This window comes from Protopterus annectens, chromosome 5.part0, assembly GCF_019279795.1.
Source record: "Protopterus annectens isolate FY-2018-M chromosome 5.part0, PAN1.0, whole genome shotgun sequence".
NCBI classification, from domain to species: domain Eukaryota; kingdom Metazoa; phylum Chordata; order Ceratodontiformes; family Protopteridae; genus Protopterus; species Protopterus annectens.
The window spans coordinates 1,580,723,578-1,580,748,826 of NC_056735.1; positions in this window are offsets into that span (position 1 = coordinate 1,580,723,578).

Here is a 25,249-nt window from a genome sequence, read left to right on the forward strand (position 1 = left end):
TAATATGTGTGCTGACAGCCAAATGAAGCGTAAACCAGCGTACCCCGTTTGCGTGGAGCTGCGCACCGTGCCAACAAGCTAACCGACGGGCAACGTTGAGCAAGCTGTATCAAAACTGCCTTTACACAGACACACCCCCTAGGCTGTCTAGACAGTCATAAAAACTAAAAAGCAGTGGCCAGGTTCGAACCCAGGATACTACGCACTATAGTCAAGGTACTGAACCACTAAGCCATGACAGCAGTACCTAGAAATGCAATAATAGCAAATATATAGGAATGAATACAAAGTGGAGCATGACAAAGCAGGTTTTGTGAAGTTGATACAATTCCAAAATGGCCAATCACAGATATGTGCGGGAAAAACGGCATATATAAGCCCCATAGGCAGGAATACACAGCATAAATGATTGTAGAACTCACTTGCAGCCAGAATGTCAGGAGTAGGTGAGGGTAGTTGCTTTCGAGCACAGAGGTGGGGCGTTGAGGAGTCCTGATACATGGTCTGGCTCCTAGTCCACAATCATGAGGCCAAACTCATGCAGGGCCAGGTCCTGTGGGGAGCATATAGGGCTGAGGCGTGGGACCGGTTGGCTCATGATCTCACCAGTGCCACAGGGATTCCAAGGACTGGTGAGCAGGTCCATCACCACCATGCGGACCTGAAGAGATGCAAGCAGGACCAATTGAACCTTTGGATCCAGGAGGCCCGGCAAATGCCTAACGCCCCACTACTGAGTAAGTTACATTTAATTACTTATGTAAGAAATTAAACTAGCTGATATTATGGAGATGTGTATTCCAATATTACTTCATTTATATTACAGCTGCAGGTGTCCGTTCTGCGAACCGCAGAGCCTATGGCGATGGGCTGGTGCGGTTGCGCCACCAGGCAGGTCAGTAATCCTCTCCCAGTAACTGTAAAGAAATATAAAAGTATGACAGTTAGCAAAAGAGTGCAGTGTAGTCACTAAGTAATAAAATGTGCAAGTAACAGTGTAAGAGTGTTTGCAAGTATTGCTTGATTACAAAAGTGTGTTGCAGTCTGTAATCCAAACAGAAAAATGAAAATGTCTGAAATAAAGTCTGAAATAAAGATGCCCCACCTGTAATATAATAGTACACAACCTGCAGCAGGCTGAAAAGTACAGCTGCAGAAGATGAGCAAATCACATGTGTGAAATATACCCCTGTTGAAATACTGAAACATGACAGAAGTGAGACTGCTGGAAAGGATTGTAATAACTACAGGTAAAACATGTCAATAAAGCCTAGAAGTAAGTGCCATCCTGAATAGTAAAATGAAAACAAGTGAGAGAGTGTGAGAAAGAGTTATGAATCCACCAATAAAGTAGTAATAACCCCTGAATAAAGTATACTGCAGTCAGTACAGAATGAAATGAATGTGAGAAGCAGAACCAAACAGCGAAATCTGTTCAAAGTGTTGCTGCAGCTGGAATGTGTATCCAAAAATCTAGATATGTTGCTCTCAGTCTGCAATATGCAGATAGTATGATTGTCTGACATACCAAACATCCACAGTTGTCCATAGCTATATAAAGCAAATGTAGCAGGATGATGTAGCTGAACAAAGCCAGATATGAATGTGTATGAAGAATAATAAAATGTATATTGATGTAGCAGTAACAGTCCTATCACCAAATTGAAGTAGTTATCATATAGGAAACTGTAGTTAGAAAAGTAGTGTGTATATATGTGCAGCTATTAGAAATGTACAGCATATGTATTGGTATTCGAAGGTGTTAATATTATTTTCTTCACCCCACTCTATAACCACATATAACACATTCCACGTGAAAATGGTATGTGCAATCACAATTAACACCCCTGGACATTTGTCCTGTTGGGTCATAAATATTTGCATGTCCGTTGATGCATCTGCCCTGTTCATACATCCAAACCTGATGGCCTGTTGCCATCAATCAACCCTGCATGTTGTTGGACTGTGTATTGCTGTTCAAATTATGCATGTGTTATGCTCGCTGTTCAATGGTGTGAATATCTGGGTGTTTGGTTAATGGGAATACTAATGCATGCTGTTACAACTAATTGCGAATGGTATTGTATGTTACTAACCCAAACTGTCATGACATAATGCAAAACATAGGACGACAGGGAAGGCGGGTTCCAGCGGACCCTCCTCTCCCACCTCAGCTGGTGAGTGCACCTGGCACTAGTACCCAGTCTGGACCATCCTCCGGTGGCCCTGTGCCACCTGTGGGTGGAAGCGCTGCAGGGGATGGGGCTCGTCCCCCCTCTGCAAGCGTGGCCGGAGGAGAACCACCACTCACCCTCCGTAGCGTCCGGACTGTGATGCGTAGGGAGATCCGGGACTCTGTTCTTGGGCCCCTACGCCAGCTTGAGGCACAGGAGGCACAACTTACGGGCATGCCTGTTGCTCGGCCTACACAGCCCCCAACACAGCCCTGTCCTGGGCAGTGAAGGAACAGTGGCAACTGCCCATGGGTGGGGATATCAGTTCCACTGTTGCCATCTGTGGGCTTATGGGCTCTGGATATCCAAACATCCATCCCCGTCAATTGTGTAACCCCCCCACATGTGTCATACACCGCCCCTGTATGTGTCTTGTTTGTCTTGTCTGTTGACCTACCCAACCTACCTCCCCAGCTATACCGACTTCCTTCACCTGACATATCACTCTCACCTGAAAAAAAAAAAAAGGGCACTCTGTACCCACAAAAAAATTACGCCCCATACATAGCTGCCCATTCCGCACACATGTCTGCTGGACATGGAAACTATCAATTACAATTGGCTGTACAACAAGTTTTATTGTTGTCCTGACACCTCTCTCAGGGGTGGAAGGTTTCAAATGTCACACCAAATTACATACATATGCACAGCTGTTGCTGATGAAGAAATGGGCAGCTATGGGCCTTACCTACATCCCTCCTGCAAATCCCAAGCTTGTTTCCCTACTGTCTTACCCTCTTTGTGACCCCTTTTTCACCACTTTCCTGTCTCCCCATTTTCATTTCTTTCAAAGAAAATAGCGCGGGTGTGCGCCAGAGTAAGCACTGCTAAGCGGTTGTAAGCGGGTGTGCGCATGTGTGCGCGGAGCTAAATGCCAGTGCGCATGCGTGAGCTCCGCGCAAACCAGCGCTAACCTGGTTACAACTGCTTAAAAGTGCCTTAGTCACTCTGATTGACAGGTCCTGTAGTCAGTTCAAAAGCAAAATAAAATCCCACTGTCAGTCCCGAACCCAGGACCTTGGAAACAGTAGTCTGCATGACCTACCACTAAGCCATGACTCTTATACAAGAACATTGTGCTAAAATAAATATATCATGTAATAGTAGGAATGAAAGTAAAGGGAATATAGGATGTGTAGTACACAAAGCATGTCATTTATACTTACTGTCAAAACTAGTGGATTTCCATAATAGTAGTGTGTGAACAGAAACAGCCATGCTAGTTGGTAGCTAGTAGGTAATAATGTCAGTTAATGTACAAATATAAATGTATGTATATTTACACACATATATATATATATATATATATATATATATATATATAGTTGTAGGTGTCAGTGTGCATACACACTTACTACAGGAAACAGGAGAGAGGAATGGAGAAATGTGAATCTACAACACAGCCTGAATCATGAGAGAGATAGTAACCTTTACACTCACAGAACAGTGTCCAGAGCATACCAGCATGGTCCCCGCCCTTACAATCTGAAAGGGCAACGCCTATCTCACATACCCTTTTATAGCACTGTCCTGAAATCACAGTGAGAACTGCAATCAGTACACAACTAGCTGCATGCAATTAGCAAATGCTGGCTTACAATTGGTGCAGAGGCCATCACATGGACTTATGCAGATACCTACAAAAGCATCCTGTACTCACACTCCACACATGCAATACGTTCATTGCACTGTCTGGAGGCAGACAGAGAGAGAGGCAGACAGAGACAGAGAGAGAGAGAGAGAGAGAGAGAGTGAAAAAAAAAAAAAACACAAACACCAACACATGGTACACACACCGAGTCTAAGCTGTCAGCAGTGAAAGTAGCAAGCTGTGCCAGCAGCAGCAGGAAGCAGTAGTAGCGGTAACGCAACCAGCTGTGACAAACACAGGTAATGTAAAGTAGCAGGTTAATAGTCTGCATACTGTGAACCCTCCATATGTGTCATAGGTCTGTATCTATAGGTATGTCCATGTGATATGTTGTGTGCACGTAGTTCCACCAAAAGGGGATGACTATACATAACATGTCAGTCAGTGTTAGGCCATGATCCTGGCAGCAGTTTTCTGTTGCAGTGAGGCCTATCTGTAGGATGTGTGTGTCAGCTGGTGTAACGACTATGGCGCTTAGTTAGCAGTCATCTGGGAACTTTGTCATCCACAACCCGCACATGTTTGCTTTTACATCTGAGAAATAAATGCCAAACAAGAGGGGTCCTAGGACAGAGGCCTGTGGGATACCACATGTGACTGGCATTGAGTCTGACATGGCTCCTACAATATCAGTATTATGGATTCTGTATGTCAACCAGTGTGCAACCCATCATGTGACATATGTAGTAACATGTAAGCTAATGAGCTTGTCTATGATGCCTGAGTGGAGTACTGTGTTGAAGGCCTTAGGCAAGTCCAGGTAGGCTGTATGGATTGCGTTGCCCTCATCAATGGCTGTAGTGACCATTTTGAAAGGTCAACCAGGTTCAAAAGGCAGGATCAGCCCATCACAAAGGCAAACTGGCTGGGAACAAGTGTCTGCAAGTACCCAATATCGCTGTATATGCGTCCCATACTTAATTATTCCATAGCTTAGCAGACCAGGCTGGATAAGCTTATGGTGCGGTAGTTCCCAGGGTCAGTAGAGGTGCCTCCTTAGTGGAGTGGGACCACTGTTGCTGTATGCCAGTGTTCAGGTACATATCCTGTAGTATGGCCAAGGTTAAATATCAGTCTTATATGCGGTTGTATGTCCTCTTGGAGTTCACGTAGCACACATCCAGGGATACCATCAGGTCACATTGATGCTGTGTGTTCTGCTTTGCTGAGGGCGGCCCTCACCTGGACATGTGAGATGATAGGGAGGTTACATTCAGCTGTGATAAGTACATCTACTTGTGTGGGAGAAGGAGGGGGGGTACGTGCACCGAACCTGTCTGCAAGAATGTTGCCAATATCTGTGTGTTCGGTGAATGTTAAGTAGGTGTGTATTAACTCAGAGCATATCTGAGGCATTTGGTCTATATGTGTAACATAACTGAAGAAGGCCTTGTGGTTATCTATAGTGTTTGTGGCCATTTCCCTCCCAGAGTAGGCCGTGGATGTTGTTATGAGAGACCATAGCTTATTACTAGTGCTGACCACAGATGCCTTCCATTACTGTGAATCTGCTCTGTCCTGCAGTAGCCTCCTTCTATTGTTATACAATCTGCCTTTGGCTGGGGTCCACCGGACAGGATGCCTAACCTTTGTGTATAGGGTCTGGGTTAGAAATGTGTGTGCATGTTCCATGCAATCTTTGGGATGTCCATGGGAAGCATTCGCAAAGGGGTCAGCAGTGTGGGTTGTGGCTTCCACTGGCCCAGTGGGCTGCATGGATACCATCTCAGTCCTAACAAGTGAATAACTGTCTAATCACATACATATCAAAGTAGTCTACTGTGCTGGTGGTGGTGGTGGTGGGATATGTATATCCAGGCTGAGTAACTTGTGTCCAGATCACACTAGTGGATGGTGTTCCACATACAGTACCTTGGTATGAACCCCCAGAGTGAGGTTGTGCATTGGACCTGTCGCAGTGTGCTGACCGATGGGGCATGCTACTATGTTGTATGGAATGTGGCAGGTATTGTTGCACAGGTGTTGGCTGAGCACTGATATCTGGCCATGTACTTGTGTATCCACCAGGAGACACACACATGCTACATATGGGAGTAGTAGTATATCACAACAGTTGAGTATCATGTATAGTATGTGTGCCATATATTGCTGACATAGTCTGCTGATATCCTGTTTGTGTTCTCTTCCAGGGACATGGCGCATCAGCGTAATCCCGCCTACTCTGCAGCAGAAGATGAGGAGATACACCAGAGCCTGGTGCGAGATTATGACATACTGTTTTCCCGCACCAGCCAGAATCAGCAGGAGAGGGCTGCACTGTGGCAAGACCTTGTCCATAGGGTAAATGATATTGGCACGCATAATAGGACATATGAGCAGGTACGACATCACTGCAGTGATTTAATCAGATATGTCCGTTAGCGTGCGTCGGATATCCACAGGCAACAGGTTGCCGCAGGAGGTGGGGTGGCCACACATCCCCCCCTCACCAGACTGGAGGGGCTACTCCTAAGTGTTGTGGCTCCAGCCCCGGAACAGCAACAGCAATACACCTGCATCATGATGGAGGCTGGATCCACACAGCAGCACGATATGGAGTGTGCAGGTAATATGCCATATGTACACTTGACTGTTCTGTACACTGTTAGTTTATGCATGTGTAAGGTGTGTCCGTGGTATGTAGCTGTCAACATAGTATGTAATTGTGCAGGTGTGATATTGCCAGTATCAGCAGCTGACGTGTGAAAGGCAACTGGTGTACTACTGCACTGTATCATATGCAGTATTAATGGCACAGTTGTGCCCACTGACATTAATCTCCTCATTTCTGCAGGTCCCTCCGGTGTTACAGCAAGGCAGGCCATCCATGCTGGTGAGTGTGTTTTAACAATACCTATAATAGTCCTGATAGTGCTAGTAATACTAGTGTAACTCAGTAGTGCTCTGTGTGTATACTGCGGGGTGTGCATGTGTGCATGTGTGCATGTGTGCCTGTGTCCACGTGTGCATGTGTGCATGTGTGCATGTGTGTCTGTGTCCACGTGTGCATGTGTGCATGTGTGCATGTGTGTATGTGCGCCTGTGTCCACGTGTGCATGTGTGCATGTGTGCACGTGTGCATGTGTGCATGTGTGCACGTGTGCATGTGTGCATGTGTGCATGTGTACACGTGCCCACATGTGCACGTGCCCATGTGTGCATGTGTGCCTGTGTCCACGTGTGCATGTGTGCATGTGCCCACGTGTCCACGTGTGCACGTGTGCATGTGTGCATGTGTGCCTGTGTCCACATGTGCATGTGTGCATGTGTGCCTGTGTCCATGTGTGCATGTGTGCATGTGTGCATGTGTTCATGTGTCCATGTGTGCATGTGTGCATAAGTGCATCACTGGTAACATTGTGTGGACACTGTAAACTGTGTTTCCTGTCTTCCTCCCACAGGTTCTGGTGCTGCTCTGGTGTCCTGCAGCAGGGAACCTGAATCTGGTGCCACAGGTACTGGTAATGATGATATCTGTGTAATGGCACAGGAAGGTGTGTCAGGGTCCGCCATTGGTCAGCCAATTGACAGTACACAGCTGTCAACCCCATCATTGCGCACAGTCATCCTGCCAGTGCATCCTATGTCACCATTGTCCCTAGGTGATGGACAGGATACAGTGGGCATTGACCAGGGTAATGTGGTATCTGTGGCACATGCTTCCCCACACAGCAGCCATGGGCAGGGTCCTGCGATGGTACCACACAGACAGTTGCCCATAGGTTATCGTGGGAGCATCCGTGGGCGTACTGCCTCTGGCAGACATGCCCAAAGAGGTCTGTCAACCTCAGCTATGTTTCGGGCTGTCATGCAGGCACAGTCACGTATGGAAAGGTACACCAGACAGGGTCTGAGGGAGCTGAGAGCATGTCGCACAGCCATGACTGACAGTATGCGTGACATCGCGGATGCTATCCGTAATTTCACCGATGTCATAGACAGACATTGTGGGGACATATTACAGCAGTTCCACATGTCCATGAGCCAGGGCAATGGTGGGCGGTTGCGGCGTCGACGTGGCCGTATGCCAGCAACAGCAGCAGCTGGCAGTCGGCGCGGATGACAACAGGCCCGCGGATGCCCCCATAGTGCCAGCAGCAGCCCCAGCAATGCTGGGTCTGTGCTGTCATCGGAACGCCCCAGGAGACCACGTGCACATGGCTCTGGACAGTCCCAACAGGGACCTGTGTCCAGTCAACACAATTCCGCTTCTGATGACAGTACCCAGTCTGGCTTAGTACCAGATACGGTCCGTAGCACCCCTGCCAGGCACAGGTACCGTGTCCATGCCCACAGACACTGATCTGTATGACCTGCCAGGTGCAGTCTGTGGCTGTCCACAAACCCCTGTATATGGCAGCCATGAGGTGGAACTGTGTGCGTGCATACACACATGCAAAATGTTAACACCTAGGGCTACCACATACACGTACACACTGCACCAACAGTGCCCCACCCTGTACTGCTGTCCCTCACCAACACACATACACACACATGTCAATTGGTGGTATCAGTGGCAGACTCAGGCATACCTAATTCACACCCTGTGCATATGATGAAACTGTGCCACCTCCTGCAATCTCCAACATCAGTGCAGGAACAGCTAAACACGTTGCTGATGCACAGGGTGACTACATAGAAGTGTATTAGTAGTATCATGTTGATAACAGTACAGTGTGCTGATATGACTGTGTGTATATCCCAGCATGCCTGATGCAGTAACCATATGACTGTCCTGAATTGTTATCTACACCCATAGTACGTACCAAAGTGTAACAGCTGCACATTATTGCATACCGGTGGTAAGGATGTCAACAGATAGAAACATACATGGGTAGCACAAGGGGGAAGCTAATGCAAGTAGTGATACACAATGATGGACATGTACAGTAATGGTGGCAAGTTGCCCACAATGACTATGCAATGTGGATGTTTGCGTATGTTGATATGTGTGCAGTACCAATGTAATCCAAATCACAATTAACTATGACATAATTTCAGTTCTACCATGGACATCTGTGCTGTGCATTCCTGGGTACATGTTGATAGTGCCTACATATTTGCACTGTTGAGTGCATTAATTGTTTAATTGTCAATTGATGGTGTGTATATATATATATATATATATATATATTGTGTGGTATGAATTAATTGTTACTCCTTGAAGGCTGTTGGTGGCCGAGGCGCTAGAGAGAGAAATAAACCTTTTTACTGGATTCCTGTTTTTCGTTTTTGTGGTGAAGCAAGTTGTGCACTGGTGCCTTCCTTGCACTTTGGTGCCTTGGTGTTGTATTTCATATTTGCACTGTTACCTACTGTTAGTGTTACCCCTTCTTTGTTGTACAATGGACTACTTCCAGCCCTGCTTACTGTAGCTTTGTTTGCATGCATGTTTGCTTGGGGTTCCCTGGAACACTGCTTCCACCTGCAATGCAGAGTTACAGTGCTTCTGTAGACTCCTAGTGACATCTGCATGGCGTACGATACGTATGTCAAGTTTACACATGACAGAACGTCACTGTCTGTCCTGTTCGCATGTACGTTGCCTGTGACACATTGCACATGTCTTACCTGGCATTTACCCACGTGTGCAGTCATATATGCCAGTGCTATGAAATCAGTAGCAGTACACCCACACATACACACCTTCAGTATGTTGTTCCCCATTGGCCCTATGTGTTGGTAATCACCAGGGCAATCACACTACTATGGTAGCATGTGCAAAGGTAACCTGTGAATCACCTCTATGGTCCAGTTGTGGTTTATGTGAGTCATGTGGCAATTTCACAGCTGCCACATGTATGCAGTCAACCCTCACCCCTGGCCAGGAACGTACAACACATGTGTGGGATGCCACCACATAGCCAATCTGGGGACTGAGCACTCTGAACCCAATAATGCCATACCCTGTCAGGAGGCATGACATACTACAGTGACTACAATACCAGTCAGACATAGGCCCGCACTGACAGCAATCTGAACACACTGGGGCATACTTGGAGACTCAGAATAGCATCCTGCCTGAGCATCACACACCTCCGCAGCTGGCACACAGGCATACGTTACGTCTGAACAGAGCACATGCCACACATGGCACACACATCCCATGTGCCACACACTCACAGCCTGTAGGGCTACACAACACACCTGCTACAGATGTGTCAGGTTCCTCTCTTGGCCGCTGCAGTGGGGTCTCGCTCAACAGGCTGTACATGGTGAAGTTCACAGTGATATGCCTGTGGGGCACTATGGTCCACCACAAAACACATGCATACAGGTCAGTCAGAGGCATGGACACATATGACTCAGTCATTGACCATGCCACTATGGATGACCTGAGACATACCACCCTGGACTACATGATAGGGAACATAGAAGGGATCTCTCAGCATGTGGCACGGGCCAGTATGAGCCTGATCTTGGTTGCCATCATACCCTCACCAGGTATGCTACCACTATATGTAGGAAGGGTGTTTTATGTCTACATTCTGCTCAATCTCCAATGTCATTCATTGGGTATCCACTGGCTGTCAACGTGTGCTTACATGCTAGGGAAGCCACAATGATTTGGGAGGGGCAGCTTGCACGTGACACCCATGGGCCAATGTATATTGGCGAAGCCCCTTGATACACACATAGTGCCTTATGCTGCAGGACACGGATTACATAGCCACCTCCGCGGGTATCACACAGGATAGGACACTAACAGTGATGCTACACAACACCAGCAGTGTACACCACAAGATGCATGCACTGGACACTGTCCTCAGCACGGTGAACTGCAATGTCTGTGCAGTACCAGAGCCCTGATCCACGGCTCACAGGTGCAACCCATCACTGCCAGGTTATACCTCATACCATGCCTGTCGTCCCCTACACATGTAACACACATGGACAGGGGGGTGGTATCCCAAGGCACCACAGATACACACACCTCCAGGTTGTTGGCACAGCACAAAGCATCAGGGCCTATTCATGTGCAGCTAACAGTGTGTTGGACTGCATTCTGGTTCACAGCCTGGCACATACAACCCTCCCATACACAGGAAACCCACCTATCCTCCATAACAACACTGGCAATATGACAGTCTCAAGAACTGTCTTTATATGGCTGGACTGCATCCAGCCAAACATTGTGCATGAGCATTACTGTAGCTACAACACACTAGTTGAAAGGTTCCCAGCATGTGGTCACTGAATTGCAGTGGAATAACATGTTACCACTCCCACAACAGGTGGGAACATGCAGCACCTGTACATCGACTACATGTAGACTATATGGCCCAGACCAGATGTGTATCCCCTGCTGTAGGTATTTTACCATATACATCCACACTGTATAGACACATACCGCGTGCGGCCCCTGCACAGTAAGACACAGTCATATTGTTATGCTTTGCAAATACCATTTATCCACTCGAGGCACGTGTCAGACATGGTAACTACTGCAGGTCACAGGTATTTATGTGTATGTGTCACACACATACATCATGTGTGCATTGCCATTGCTGGTTTAGGCAATAGCATGCATTGTTATGCACAAAGACCCACACAAGGTCATAATGTGTGACACAACCACACGTGGCAGTTGTGAGTTTCCAAAACATACCTATCTGTACTCTGACAATGATAATAGACCCAGTAGCGGAGCGCACTATTGGCATTACTGGCCATCTAGCCCTGTTTGGCTGTGCTGATAGTGTGGTGACATCCCCTGTGTTTACTGGGGTAATATGCAGCATCTGGTGTATGTATTTGCCAAAAGGATCTGTTTTCTCACACTTGCAATTACACACACCCTACTACTCCCACACACACACACACACTTGCCGGATTCATACCCCTACCTAACTATGTCACGACACGTGAGAAAGATGCATTAGCGAAGCGCACTATTCGGATTACTAGGAGGTTCCTCTTCTCCGGCTGTACTTATAGGGAGCTGACATCATCAGTGTTTGGAAAGGGTAATTTGCATCATGTAGTGTGATCTCCTGATTGCAAAAAAGCACATGTCTTTCATACAGAATTGCACACACACAAACTCCCCACATCCAAACATACACACACTTGCCATTTGCAGGTTTCAAACCCCTACCTAACTATGTTATGACACTTGAGAGAGACGCTTTAGCAGAGTGCGCTATTTGGATTACTGGGAGGTGTCCCTTCTCCAACTGTATGTATAGGGTGCTGACATCATCAGTGTTTGGAAAGGGTAATGTGCATCATGTAGTGTGATCCCCTGATTGCAAAAAAGCACATGTTTTCCATACAGAATTGCACACTCACAAACTCCCCACATCCAAACACACACACACTTGCAGGTTTCAAACTCCTACCTATGTTATGGCACTTGAGAGAAACGCATTAGCAGAGTGCGCTATTTGACTTACTGGGAGGTTTCCCTTCTCCTGCTGTACTTATAGGGTGCTGACATCATCCGTGCTTAGATAGGGGAATGTGCTTCCTGTAGAGTGCTTTCACAGTTGCCAAAAGGGACATCTCTCTCACACAAATCCCCCTCCACACACACTGGGCAGTTGCAGGATTCAAACCCCTACCTAACTATGTTATGACACTTGTGACAGACACATTAGCAGAGCACGCTATTCGAATTACTGGGAGGTTTCCCTTCTCCTGCTGTACTTATAGGGTGCTGACATCATCCATGCTTAGATAGGGGAATGTGCATCCTGTAGAGTGCTTTCACAGTTGCCAAAAGGGACATCTCCGTCACACAGACTTGCACACACATCAACCCTGCTCACCCACACACACACACACACTGAGCATTTGCATGGTTCGAACTCCTACTTACCTATATTATGACACTTGAGGGAGACGCATTAGCAGAGTGCGCTAACCGAATTACTGGGCATCTGGTCTGCACCTGCAGTATTTATAGGGTGCTGACATCTTTATTTCTACAGAGGTATGTACATCTAGTACTACCTGTCAGGTGGGGGATAGCATATATATGCATTTGCAGCCACCTACGTCAGGGTCAGATATGCACATCGCACTGGCAGGTTATGCTCTATACCATGCTTCGTGACCACAGGACCTGCAAAACACAACACAACACAACCAGTCCAGAACACCACTCCCACATCCAGAACACACACTTTGCTTCCCTGGGAACAGTGCCGGGATATGCAGGTGTTCACATGCACCATTCCAGTTGTTAACATCAGGTACAGGCATACTGTGTGTGAGAACTACTCAGGCCTCTACCACTTTACCCTACAGCCACTACAATTTGTGGGTCGATGTGCTATGGCAGAACCACACACCACAGCCACATGGGGGAATACATATTGCACCTGTCCATCTGCAACATGGGTACTCACTGTTCCACACCAGAGGTAGACCACCATTGTTGATATCTGACCATACCCACCTTTCCCTGGACATCCATATCCCATCCCCACCCCAAGGCAAGGTTGTCACTGCCCACAAACTGTATTTAGCACAAGCAGGCTCTACACTTGTGAAGACTGGGGTGGACGACTTCAAGGGACCCATGCTGGGGGACTATACTGGCCACTCTGCATAATCCTTGACAATTGCATTCTATGGGCATGTGTAAGGTTTGCATTGATCATGCTATCCCACATATACCCATGACTGCTCCACAACAAGACACCTGTCAGGTGTACACTAGCCATATATGAGCCGTCCAACAGACAGAGTGAGCTAATACATTGCAGAGCTGTAGCCCACAGAGGGAGGACATCTGTGAACAGTTCCGGCACGACACTTCATTCCCACATAATCATCACAACACAGTGTTGACAGTGGAATTGTCCAGACAATGCAGATAGGGTTCCCCTCAGTCTGTTATTGATGGCCACTTACTGTCAGAGGTCCTCAGCAACCCTCTTCCAGCACACACCAACAACATGGCAGTGGCTTAGCACATTCAAACCCTGGGATCTCCACCTTGCCCCTGCTTGACAGAGGCACAGCTTACTAGCCTCACACGTTGCCTTATGTGACCTACTTTACAGTGGCACAGTAGCCTACTGCACTGGGGATGCAGATGCCAAGCACACTCTGGCTAAGCTGTCATTCCCTAGGGCAACAAGCCTAGTATTGACCTCTACACCTATATGTTCAATTGTCAGATGCAGAATATTTGTTGTGCTGTTATACTGTTTGCAGGTGTTTATTGCCATAGCATTCCCTGTTCCTATGAACAATTTGTGTATCTGTGGAAGATATTTGAATATGAGGGTGATCCACTATATCACTTATGTCTCTGTAGTCATTTACTGTGTGCACTGGGCAGATTGCTGTGTTGTGGTTGGTTCCTGGAATGACACGTACAAATATCAGATATGTGTGGCCAACTGCTAAACGGAGATATGCCCTAAGTGTGTGAGCATGCCCAGTTCAACCTTTCCATGGCATGTTGTCTGACATATGCCTCATTTATCAAAGTGTGCAAGCATGCCCAGTGTGAGCTTTCCATATGTTGAACTCTGAAGTCCACCACATATTTGGGTGTGTGTGAACTTCAACAATATCTCACGTTTATGTTTGTGTGTTGGGTGTCATGCTGTGTACTAACTGGCCAACTGCTTCGTGTCTGCCACAACAGGGATTATACTGTGCCTGCAGGGATTGCATGGGATACTTTGCATAAAGTTGTCAATATCCTTTCATAATGACCTAACACTGTAGTACCGTATAGTGTACTGATTCAGTACTTTCACTGTGGTGGACAGTATCCTGGCCTTTAGTCCTATCACTGCTTGACATCTTCATAGTGAGCACAACAGACTGTGTAGGGGCCAGTTGTGCACATATGACCATGTTGCATTATGTTCAGATATAAACTACCTACATCAGGCTTGTCCTGCATTGGAAGTATATTCCACAACATAGGTGGACATTGGCAGACACTAGCGATGTTCCCTAGGCCATTTCTGATGCTAGTCACAGGGTGTGTTTGTCCTTCGACACACATTGTAACTGGAGTTTGCCATGACATATGTCATGGTTAGTATACTGTGCCTCCATCTACCTCTGACATAACAGTGATACCCAGGGTTAACCTACCATCTCCCATCCACTCATCGGGATTCCTCTTGAGGGGTGTCGATAGGTGACTCTCTGGCTAACCTGTACTGGGAGTTTACTCAAGAGTGGGGGTGCCTTCTGTGTTATGGATCATTCTGTACAGCTTGTCCTATGTATGTCAGTGCTGGGGTTCAGGTCTCTCATGTGCATATCTCACTGCCATTCAGATTGTACAAGGTGCAGCATGTTCATTGATTCCAGCTTAGACATGGCTTCATACATCAGGCACAGCTTGCCTCTGGCTGGGCAGTATGGCAGTGTGTGGAGCTGCAGTTTGTTTACTCAGGCAACACATGGCATCTGTTCATGCTCTTTGCTACTCCTGGTGGGGTACTGTTGTGGACTTTACAGTTGATGGAGGTGTCTGCTGAGGTATATCCCACAGGGGCTATTGTAGTCAATTGTGACGCTGATGAAGGATGACTGCAGAGCCACAGTGACCTCCCCTTATCTACATCTGACAACCTTCATGATTGGGTGGGTATATGGTATGTTTCTGCGAACACTACAGCCACATGTTTGTCCAGTGCAGGATATCTATCACCTTGTGTCCCCAGGTCTCTCATTACATGTTAGGTATGTAATGGGTTAACACCTGTGTGGTGATTTGTGGGCACTTACTGTATATCCACGGTGGATGTCTATACACAGTTCTGCAATTAGCTTGCTGACATGGCTATGGCTCCAGTTGTCTGTTTCTAGGTGGCCCTTTTGTGGGTTGCTTGTGTCAGCTGGGGGTCAGATATGGTGGGCTGTTTGTACTCCTCTGCATACATGTTCAGTCACAGTCCTTCCATGTTGGCCTGTACCTATGGGACATATATACGGAATGGGGGGGGTCCCAGGACCAAGCCTTGTGGGATGCCACTCATATCTGCTTTGTAGTCTGACATGGATGCAGCATGTCTGACCATGTCAGTTCTGTCCTTGGTCTGGTTTGCAACCCCTCTACTGACATAGGGGTATATATTTAAGCTGGTGAACATATCCATACTGAACACGTAGGGTATTGTCTGGAAGCATATGCACGGTCCAGCTACGCTGTGTGGACCACATTGCCCTCATCAATGACCTTAATGACTGTGTCAAATGGGTCAAACATGTTTAGGGGCAGGATCTGCAGTTACGACAGCCACACTGTGTAGGGTCCGGTATCAGTAGGTCCACGATAGCTTTATGTCTGCGGTACATACTGATCCTTTCCATAGCTGTGCAGACCAAGCTTGTTAGGATCCTGGGGTGGTAGTTTGCAGTATCCATTCAGGCAACACCTTTGTTGTGAAGGACCACTGTTGTTGTACACTGCTCTTTGGGTACATATCCTGTGGTAAGGCTGATATTGGGCAGTAGTGTGATTTGGCATTCCATTATTCTTGGAGTCCATGTTGGCCTCAGCCCAGGACACCATCACATCCCTTTGCTGCTGTGTGTTTTGCTTTGCAGATGATGGCTGTTACCTCAGCATCTGCAATGTCAGGGGACCAGCAGTCTGCTGGGATAGATACTTTGCATTCTGGGGGGGAGGGTTTGCACTGCACCTGTCAGGTTGTATGTTGGCAATATGTGTGTGTGTTTGGTATGTTGTTTGTAATATCTGTGTGATTCGGAGCATATCTGTGGATTCCCAACATGATTCCTACCATCAGTTAAATATGCCTTGTGATTATCCTTAGTGTCCTGTACAATTTGTATCTTCATAGGTTCATGGGTTCATACTAGGCTATCCACCCTAGGGCATTAGTAGGCCAAGCCAGAGTGTGTATGTCTTTCGCCACCCCTTGCTATGTGACTATCATGGCCATTTATGATTTTCTTTACTGTGCCTCTGTCTGGACGTGACACAGTGAAGACCCCCAGTGTACATGTACGACCATCCATCCACTTGGCAATATTCCTGTTGAGGGGTGTCAGTGATGGGCTCTGCCTAACATGGATTGGGATCCTGTTTCTGGGTGTGGGGAGCCTCTGGGTTATGTATCTGTCCCTCCAGCACATCCTATTTCATTATGTGTTGAGGCTGACATCTGCCACTCTCACAGCTCCAATGGCTTTGATTTCCTCCATTACTCCTGTGTTGGACATGGCCTTGTACTGATACAATGCCTCTGTGTAGGCAGTCTGTGACTGCATTCAGCTGGGGTGTCTACAGCCAGGCAGCATATGACATATATTTGACACCTTTATCCTCTTGGTGGGGTACCTTTGAGGTCTTCAGAACCGCTGCAGGTGTCAGGTACGGTACATCCCATATGAGTCATTGTACTAGATTATGGGTCTGATAAGGGAACAGTACAGGGGCACATTGACCTTTGTTGATGTAGATGTGAATCCTTTCATGTACGGTGTCCAATATCAACAGTCTTCCTAGCCACATTGGCGTTGTGAGTATCACATGACAGGTTACTGTCGACTTGTGTCCCTAGGTCCCTGATTACTCCTTGCATACGTGATGGTTTACCACCTATGTGGTAATTTGTGAGTACCTTGTCTGGTATTTGGTGGGACATTCATACTGTCCAGTGTCTTCAGGATGTCTGGGTGGGGTTCTTGTGTGTGAGAGTGTGGTCTGTTGCATGCTACAGACTGTACAGCAGTTTTGACTACACTTAGGTGCACATGGGTGGTCTCCGCTGCTTCATGCATTGTCACTTATCTGGCCGTATGGGTGTCTGTGCTGCATATGGATACTCCCCTTCCTTTGATGTTTTGGTACAGGTGTTGGGGCCATAACGCATGATATGTGGTATAACCTGGTAGTGTTGGTGTGCTATCAGTAGGCTTGCAGAAGGCTTCTGTCACTGCACAGACATCGATGTTCTCCATACTGGGAAGTGCCTCAGGGGCATGCATATTGCAGTTTACACATCTGGCATTGGTCAGCATTACCCTTATGTTTCTTACCACTTATGTTTTCTAGGGTGGTGGGTTAGTCTTTTTGGCCTTGCCTACGTACGGCTCTATGGAGGTGGCAAAGGCCTTATCCAGTATCCAGATGCCCAGGGGTAACAGGTGCAAGCCATCCCTGGAACAGCAGCATGGCTTGTCATGCATGACATCTCAAGCCGACAGACATTAGACCCTCTTGGACTGACAGCTGTAACTGTGCCACCTGTTAAAGCTGATCATTCTGTGTTTGTACTGTGGCATCATTCTTGGTGAGGGTTGGATGCTGCAAACGGCCAGTGTCATACCGGCCAGGGGTACATACTCAGAGAGATCATCCATGTCTCTTTTCATGTAGTCCAGGGAGGTACATCTCAGGTCATTCACACCAGCATGGACAATGAGTGCATCATATTTCTGCTTGCTTTGGGGTGACCTGCGTACTTTTGTTATGTGGCATATTGTGGCAGCCTACAGGCAGCTTACTGTACCCTTTCCCTTGTTCAGTCTGGTGAGTGGGACAGCAGTGTGTCTGCCTATACAGACACCTATTACAACTGTATCAGGCATGTTGTTTCTCCTTCTGGCCTGTGACTGTTTGGCACACCAGCTTTGTGTACTATGTGTTGCATGTGCTATGTTTGGAGGTTGTGGTTGCTTGGGATCTGCTTTGGAGGTTTCTGTTGGTGTGGTGTGTTTGTAATTAGGGCCTCCTGGAACGTTTTTCTGTGTTTATGTTTGGTTTACAGTTGTGATAGGTCTATGTGGGACTGGGTTTGTGGTGTATTTGGTTACCTTCTCCTCCTGACTAGTTTTGACAGTACTGAGTTGGGGGAGCTCAGCCTCCGGTTTGGATACATGGTTGCATCTCTCACATATATTTGTATTTATTGGGGGGAGTTGTGGGTTGTCTGTGTACTTGGGCCAGGTGTCACATTGCCTCTGGATTCACAGTTTCTACTTGTTGTGGCTGGCCTTAGTGGATTGTATGTGTGGACAGTGCTTACTTCCCTTTTTATGTCTGCTCTATCATGTAGTAGCTTCCTCATTTTCTTGCATGGTTTGGTAATGGCTGGAGTCCAGCATGCCAGATGCCTGCGTGTATGGTATTGTGTCTTGTTGTTATTTGTGATTGCATACTCCAAGCATTCCTGGCTGTGTTCATGGAATGCCTGTATAACATGTTCTGCAGTGTGTCCCATATTCTGCACTTGCACAGGGCCTTTCATGGATTCCACATTGGTTTGGAGGGGTGCAACCTATGCTTTACACATGTTTTTCACTGTGGTTTTCTGGCCAGGGACTGTGGTTAGGATGTTATATCCAGTGTGATTACTCTATGGTCTGGTCTTACCAGTGAGGGATACACTTCTCATCTTGCCATCCAGTACACATGTTGCTGATTATCACATCCAGTATGCTTACCCCTCTTGTGGGAGTGGTACGTTGTTCCTGGGCATTTTGGTTTATGGATTCTGGGAACTTTTCTCCTACTGTGTTGGTGCTAGTATAATGCTCCCAGTGTATGTCTGGGTATTTTCAGTCATGCAATATAATGTGGTTTGGGGGGCTTGATATATTCATGTATTCCAACATAGGCCAGATGCAGTTCCTTGTATTAGGACAGTAGTCTGCAGCAGGCTATATACTGGGAGGTGGTTTTAGCCATTGGTATTTGACCATGGCTAATCCATGCTGCTTCTTGTTGTGGTACCAACATGGGGGTGTGGTTATGATTGACATTTATTGCTAGTCACCCTCCTTTTGTAGCGTGTTCCATGTTTTGCGGCTGTACAGCACAGTATGAGGTGTAACCTGGTAGTGTTAGGGTGCTGATGTGAGCCTTGACCAAGTTTGCTATTTCAGGACTGCTATCAACATCCTCCATACTGTGTGCGTTTACACTGCACACATCTTGCTGTTTAGACTTCTGGCATTGGGTAGCATTACATCTAGGTTCCTATCCCTTGTGGTACCTATGAAGGTGGGTTTGTGTTTTGAGACTTACCTATTCAGGGCATGCTGTGGGTACTGACAGCCTTTGCCAGTATCCATGGGGCCTGGACTGATAGGTGCACGCCACCTCTAGCAGGTATTGCATCATGTCATGCTCCGCATGTCTTCCCAGGCTGAAACACATTGGCTCCCCTTTGACTAACTGCATTACTTCAGCCAGTTATTGCAATTGATCATCCCATCGTCATTTTGTGGCTTCATGCTTGGTGAGGGTGGATGTTAGTCAGGGTCCTCAGGTGTGCATATAGTACATGGTGTTACATTACCTAACACATGGCATTCATGCCTCAGGTGGTGCTGCAGGGCTGCCTCTGTTGGATGCGCATATTACACTCCCTGTACATGTTTGTGAGCAGGTCATGTCATTTTAGGCATCCCTGTTATTATTTGAGTGAGTCAGAGGGGGTATCATTCCCAGGGTTCCTACTGAGCCAGTGTATGTGCTATGCGTTGCCTCTTTGCCAAGGCCAGGGCATACTGGGCACGCCTCCTTCTGCCTACTGGGGCAGGCTCAGGTTGTTCCTCCTCCGAGTCACGCTCTGCCTGTGATGGCTTTGGCAATGGTGGGGGATGTTTGATCCGGCCCTATGCAGGTCCTGCTGCAGCTGTTTTTGCAAGATCATATTATGTAGCATAGCACATACCATGACAATTTGGGTACATGTAGTTGGTGTGTACTGCAAGGCTCCACCAGATGTGTCCAGACACCGGAACCGTGACTTGAGCAGTCCAAACACACGCTCTATTACATTACGTGTTTGTGCATGTGCCTCATTATGGCATTCCTGTTCAGGTGTGTGTGCGTTTCTGATGGGTGTCATCAGCCACGGCTCCAGTGCATAACCTGCATCTCCCACTAGGTGTCCGTGTGGGATGTCCCCATTGGCAAATGTCTGGTACAGCTGCGTCAAATGCCAGATGTGGGAATCATGGTAGCTCCCAGGGCAGCCAGCACACACATTCATTATTATGCCCTGGGCATCACACACGACCTGGCAGTTGATGGAGGGAAGCCCCTGCGGTTAATGTAGGCCCTACCCGCTCACCGGCTGGTGCTTTGATGCATATGTGCCGTCTATTGCACCCACTACCTCAGGGTATTCTGCTATTTGCTAGAAGAGACGCATATTGCTGGCCAATACCTCACGAGCATTGGGGAAATATACATGATCACCGACATGTGCTGACATGGCATCCAGGAACTGGTGCAGTACCCTGGAGGCTGATGCCTGTGATATCCCCATCATATCACCAGTTGGTCTTTGGAAGGTACCTGTTGCTAGTATTCTTAGGCCAACACATACCTTGGTTTCCACTGGGATGGGTTCCCCTCTGTTGGTTCTGTGTGTGAGGCGTGGCCTGTACAGCTCAACTATTTGCTGCAGGAGCTCTCTGTCCACTCTATAGCACTCTACTATCTCCAGCTCATGTAACCTGTGGTAGGTGACCCTGGGCCTGTACACTCTTCTCCGTCTCCTCACTGTGGGTTGTCTGGCACCATCTGCATTGTCACCACCCTCAGCAAGTCGCCTATGTCTCATTATGACAGCTATGGCAGCCCCTAACATTTCTGCTCTGAGTTCAGCTTTTTCAGTTTTCACTTCTAATAGCTTACTCCTGTCTTGCAGTGTCTCTTGAGAGAAACATCCTGCACTGCTGTTTGCAGAGTTTTAAGTGCTGGGCTGGGCTACTATTCTGCCTGTGTAATTGCCTGCTTCTAAATGTTTTCACCTGCTAGCTCCAGCAGTATTCCCTGCTAGCTTCCTACAAATTCTGTTGCTTCCTTTTTCCTTTCTGTTTCCTCAGGGGGAAGCAGTGTACATACCAGCAGAAACGCGCTCACAGTAGCTTACACGCGCGCACATATGCTTACATGGTTCAGGATCTGCTTATTCAGGTTAAAACACGCACACACCAGCGCAAACAGTCTTACAAGTCTGCCAACAGGCTCCCACATGCTCAGTCTGCCTTACACGCGCGCACACTAGCGCAAACAGTGTTACAAGTCTGCCAACACGCTCCCACATACTCAGTCTGTCTTACACATGCGCACACTGCCCTACTCACGCTTCATGGCGCGCACACGTGCGCATGCACACCCAGCAAGAAACTTTGGTGTAAGTAACAGTGTACACCTTCCATTTCTTGACTTTCCCATGCTTATCTTGTGGCACTCGTCTTTCCCTGATCTGTGTCTGTCATCTGTCATGTTACACTGACCTCCAATGAACTGCATTTCTTTCTACCATTCCCCCCTGTGATGTCACCTATCTCCTACTCTATTTCTCCCCCTAATGTATCTCTTACACTACTCAGACTGTGCTCATTTGCTATGTGATTGTGGGATTCAGTATCCTAACCCTCATTTACATCAGATTGCCTACTAATGCTTAGTTACATGTCTTAGACTCAGCCTCCCCCCTTAGCAACCACTACACGGTGGCCATGTTGTTTTTGGTCTGCTGGTCCCTGCATTGTCATTCCATGTATTGCATAACACCCACATTTGTGGGTTTATAACCTTCATTTTTATGTTTTATACAGCGCAGCCCGTTTGCGCGGGGCTGCGTTGCGTTTAAACATTGGCGATCGCCGAAAAAAAAAAATTATATTTTTATAAATTTTGCATCGGGTTACCTTGCCAATGGCCACATAATTGGTCATTGGCATGCTGCCTGACACATATGCACCCTTTATTTGAAGCTGACATGGCTACGTTGTGATTTTTGCAGAAATGTACTCAGTTGTCAACTGAGTACATTTCTGCAGCTAAAACGGCTCTTACACGGGCTGGTTTCTGCTTCGTGGATCGCTAATATACCTCATTTGCATACCTTTCGGCTGCAAGTGAGGTATTTAGCATATCCATGCCCAGTCCGTGTAAGACACATTTTAGCTGGTCTCTTACACGGAGTTTAGGGCTGTTCCTGGATCGCGAGGCTTGCATGGAGTGTTACACGTGTCTTACACTCCGTGCAAGCCTTCATGAATCCTGCCCAATGATTCAGTCACTTCTGGATAATGGATGTTGATAAAAGAAAACTTCAGTTTAAATATCTGTCCATCATGGCATGTTATTATTACTAAGAATCTGTAATTCAAATTCCCTAGTACAACTTCTAAACAGACATAGATGACTGAGAAGCAATCTATACAATTTCCAAATGCTTCTCAATTAATTTTTCTTACTTGCACAAATTTGATTTAGTTACAATAACAGTTATATACAATATATGCATTGTTTTGTTAGGCTTTTACTGAAGTTTGCAACTGAAATTGGTAATAATAATAATAATAATAATAATAATAATAATAATAATAATAATAATAGCTAAGCTCTGAAGTTGTTTATGGTCTGATTCTACAATAACTCTTCTACCACAGGCTGAGTCATAAAACATTTGACAATAAAAAATTATAGCTATGGCCTCTTTTTCATTCAAGCATAGCATAAATGAGCATCAATCAAAATGTTTCACCCATACTTTGCTCATCTACATTCTGACAATAATAGTTTATCAAAAAATTGCTGGGTACACTCTACCTACAAAGCAGCATTTTTAAAAAATTCATAAAATTTGAATGTAGATGCTATAATGACCAGGTGTTTCACCATTTCACAGCTACTTTATGGTCTACTACCTTCCAGACCTGAAAACATATTATAACATACTAAGTATATATATATATATATATATATATATATATATATATATATATATATATATATATATATATATATATATTTGATATGACGTCTCATGAGTCTTTTGCATATCACAATTGATTTAACTTTGTCAGCATGAGATTGTAGCCCTTCTGAAGTCAATTGATCTCCTGTGTTCCTAAGATACATTATGCAGATTAGACATGCAGCAGTAATGTTACTTGCCTTGATCTTTCTAACATCATTATCACACTTAGATTGTGTCCAGACTGGTAGCTTGATAGAACATCACCACAGATATTGGTTAAAACATTTAACCTTCCAAGCAGTTTAGTTGTAGCCCACTGGAACACTTTTGGAGCTGAAAAGATTCTTAACAATAACAAAAGAAACCTACATTTAGCCAAGGTTCTATCAGGGATGCACAGGTTGGACCTTACTTAATGTAGCATAATTTACCATAACCTTTGGTTACTATGAAGAAAGGAGAATATTTCAGTAATATACATTACTGAAACATCATCTCCAGCTGTCTACAAGGTTCCCTTTTAGTTCATTTGTTTAAGTCATAAACATGATGTGGTATATTAATTCGCCAAAAATATAAGGATTATCAAAAAGTTCATTTTTTTTATTTTCTTATACTTCCAAGTACAACAGAATAACATTCTGAACAAAAGGAAAATATACTTACAGAGTCTTTTTTTTCAAATGCTCTAGCATCTGCACGTTCAGAGAAAAAATCTCATACCTAAAAATCCAGTAATTATTTTCTGTATTTCAAAAACCTGATATTAATGCCCATAGTATACAAATACTCATCTATAGACTATCTTCTCTCTAGATTCCAGTTTCTCACAGCTGCATTTTGTTCTGAGGTATGGCAATCCCCCTACCAAAAATACAACCTAAATATTTTAGCTCTGTCAAACTTAACTAGGGCTTGGAGGCATTAGTTTGGCATGTCTCAGAGATAGTCTAATAGAGCCTGCACCTTAGTTAGTTGGGAGTCCTATTCCTCTGAGTGTATCATTATATTGTCTTGGTAAACAATAGCAGCAACAACCTGGACATGGGACATTAGAACTCTGTCCATTAATTACTGAATGGTTTCAGGAGCAAGAGATAATCTAAAAGGAAGGGCAATATAGAAGACTAAGCCCTATGATATTGGAAAATCTGCCTTTTCTTCGGCTTTAGCTTTAAAGGTTCTGCTAGCATTCTTTGTTATATCCAACATAGTTAATAGTTTTTCCTTTTCCAGATTTTGTATTAGTTCATCAGGCTCAGGTATTTTCTTAAATTTCAAATGTTGTTTAGCTTTCTAAAATAACTACATAATGTGACTGTTCAATCAGATTTTGGGGCTACACTACTGGGGTGTTGTACTTGCTTTTTTGACTCCTCTGTCACACCACCCCCCATCTTAAATATTTTCATGCTTCATCTTGTACAGCCTTTTTTCTATGAATCAGCTTTTCTAAAAAGTATAAATTAACCTTTTCTCCAGCAATAGTCTCAATTTGTCATTGAATCAAGTTTACACTGCCAGTTAATTCTTAAAATGAGTTTTTGTTTCTTAACAGAAGCTCCTTTATCTCAAGTGAGTTCATCATCAGTTCTACTAGTCTCTTTTGCTAAGCAAACTACAGAGCTTTGGACTATTTTTCATATTTTCAGGCTATTAATATGGTATAGTTGTGTTTGTCT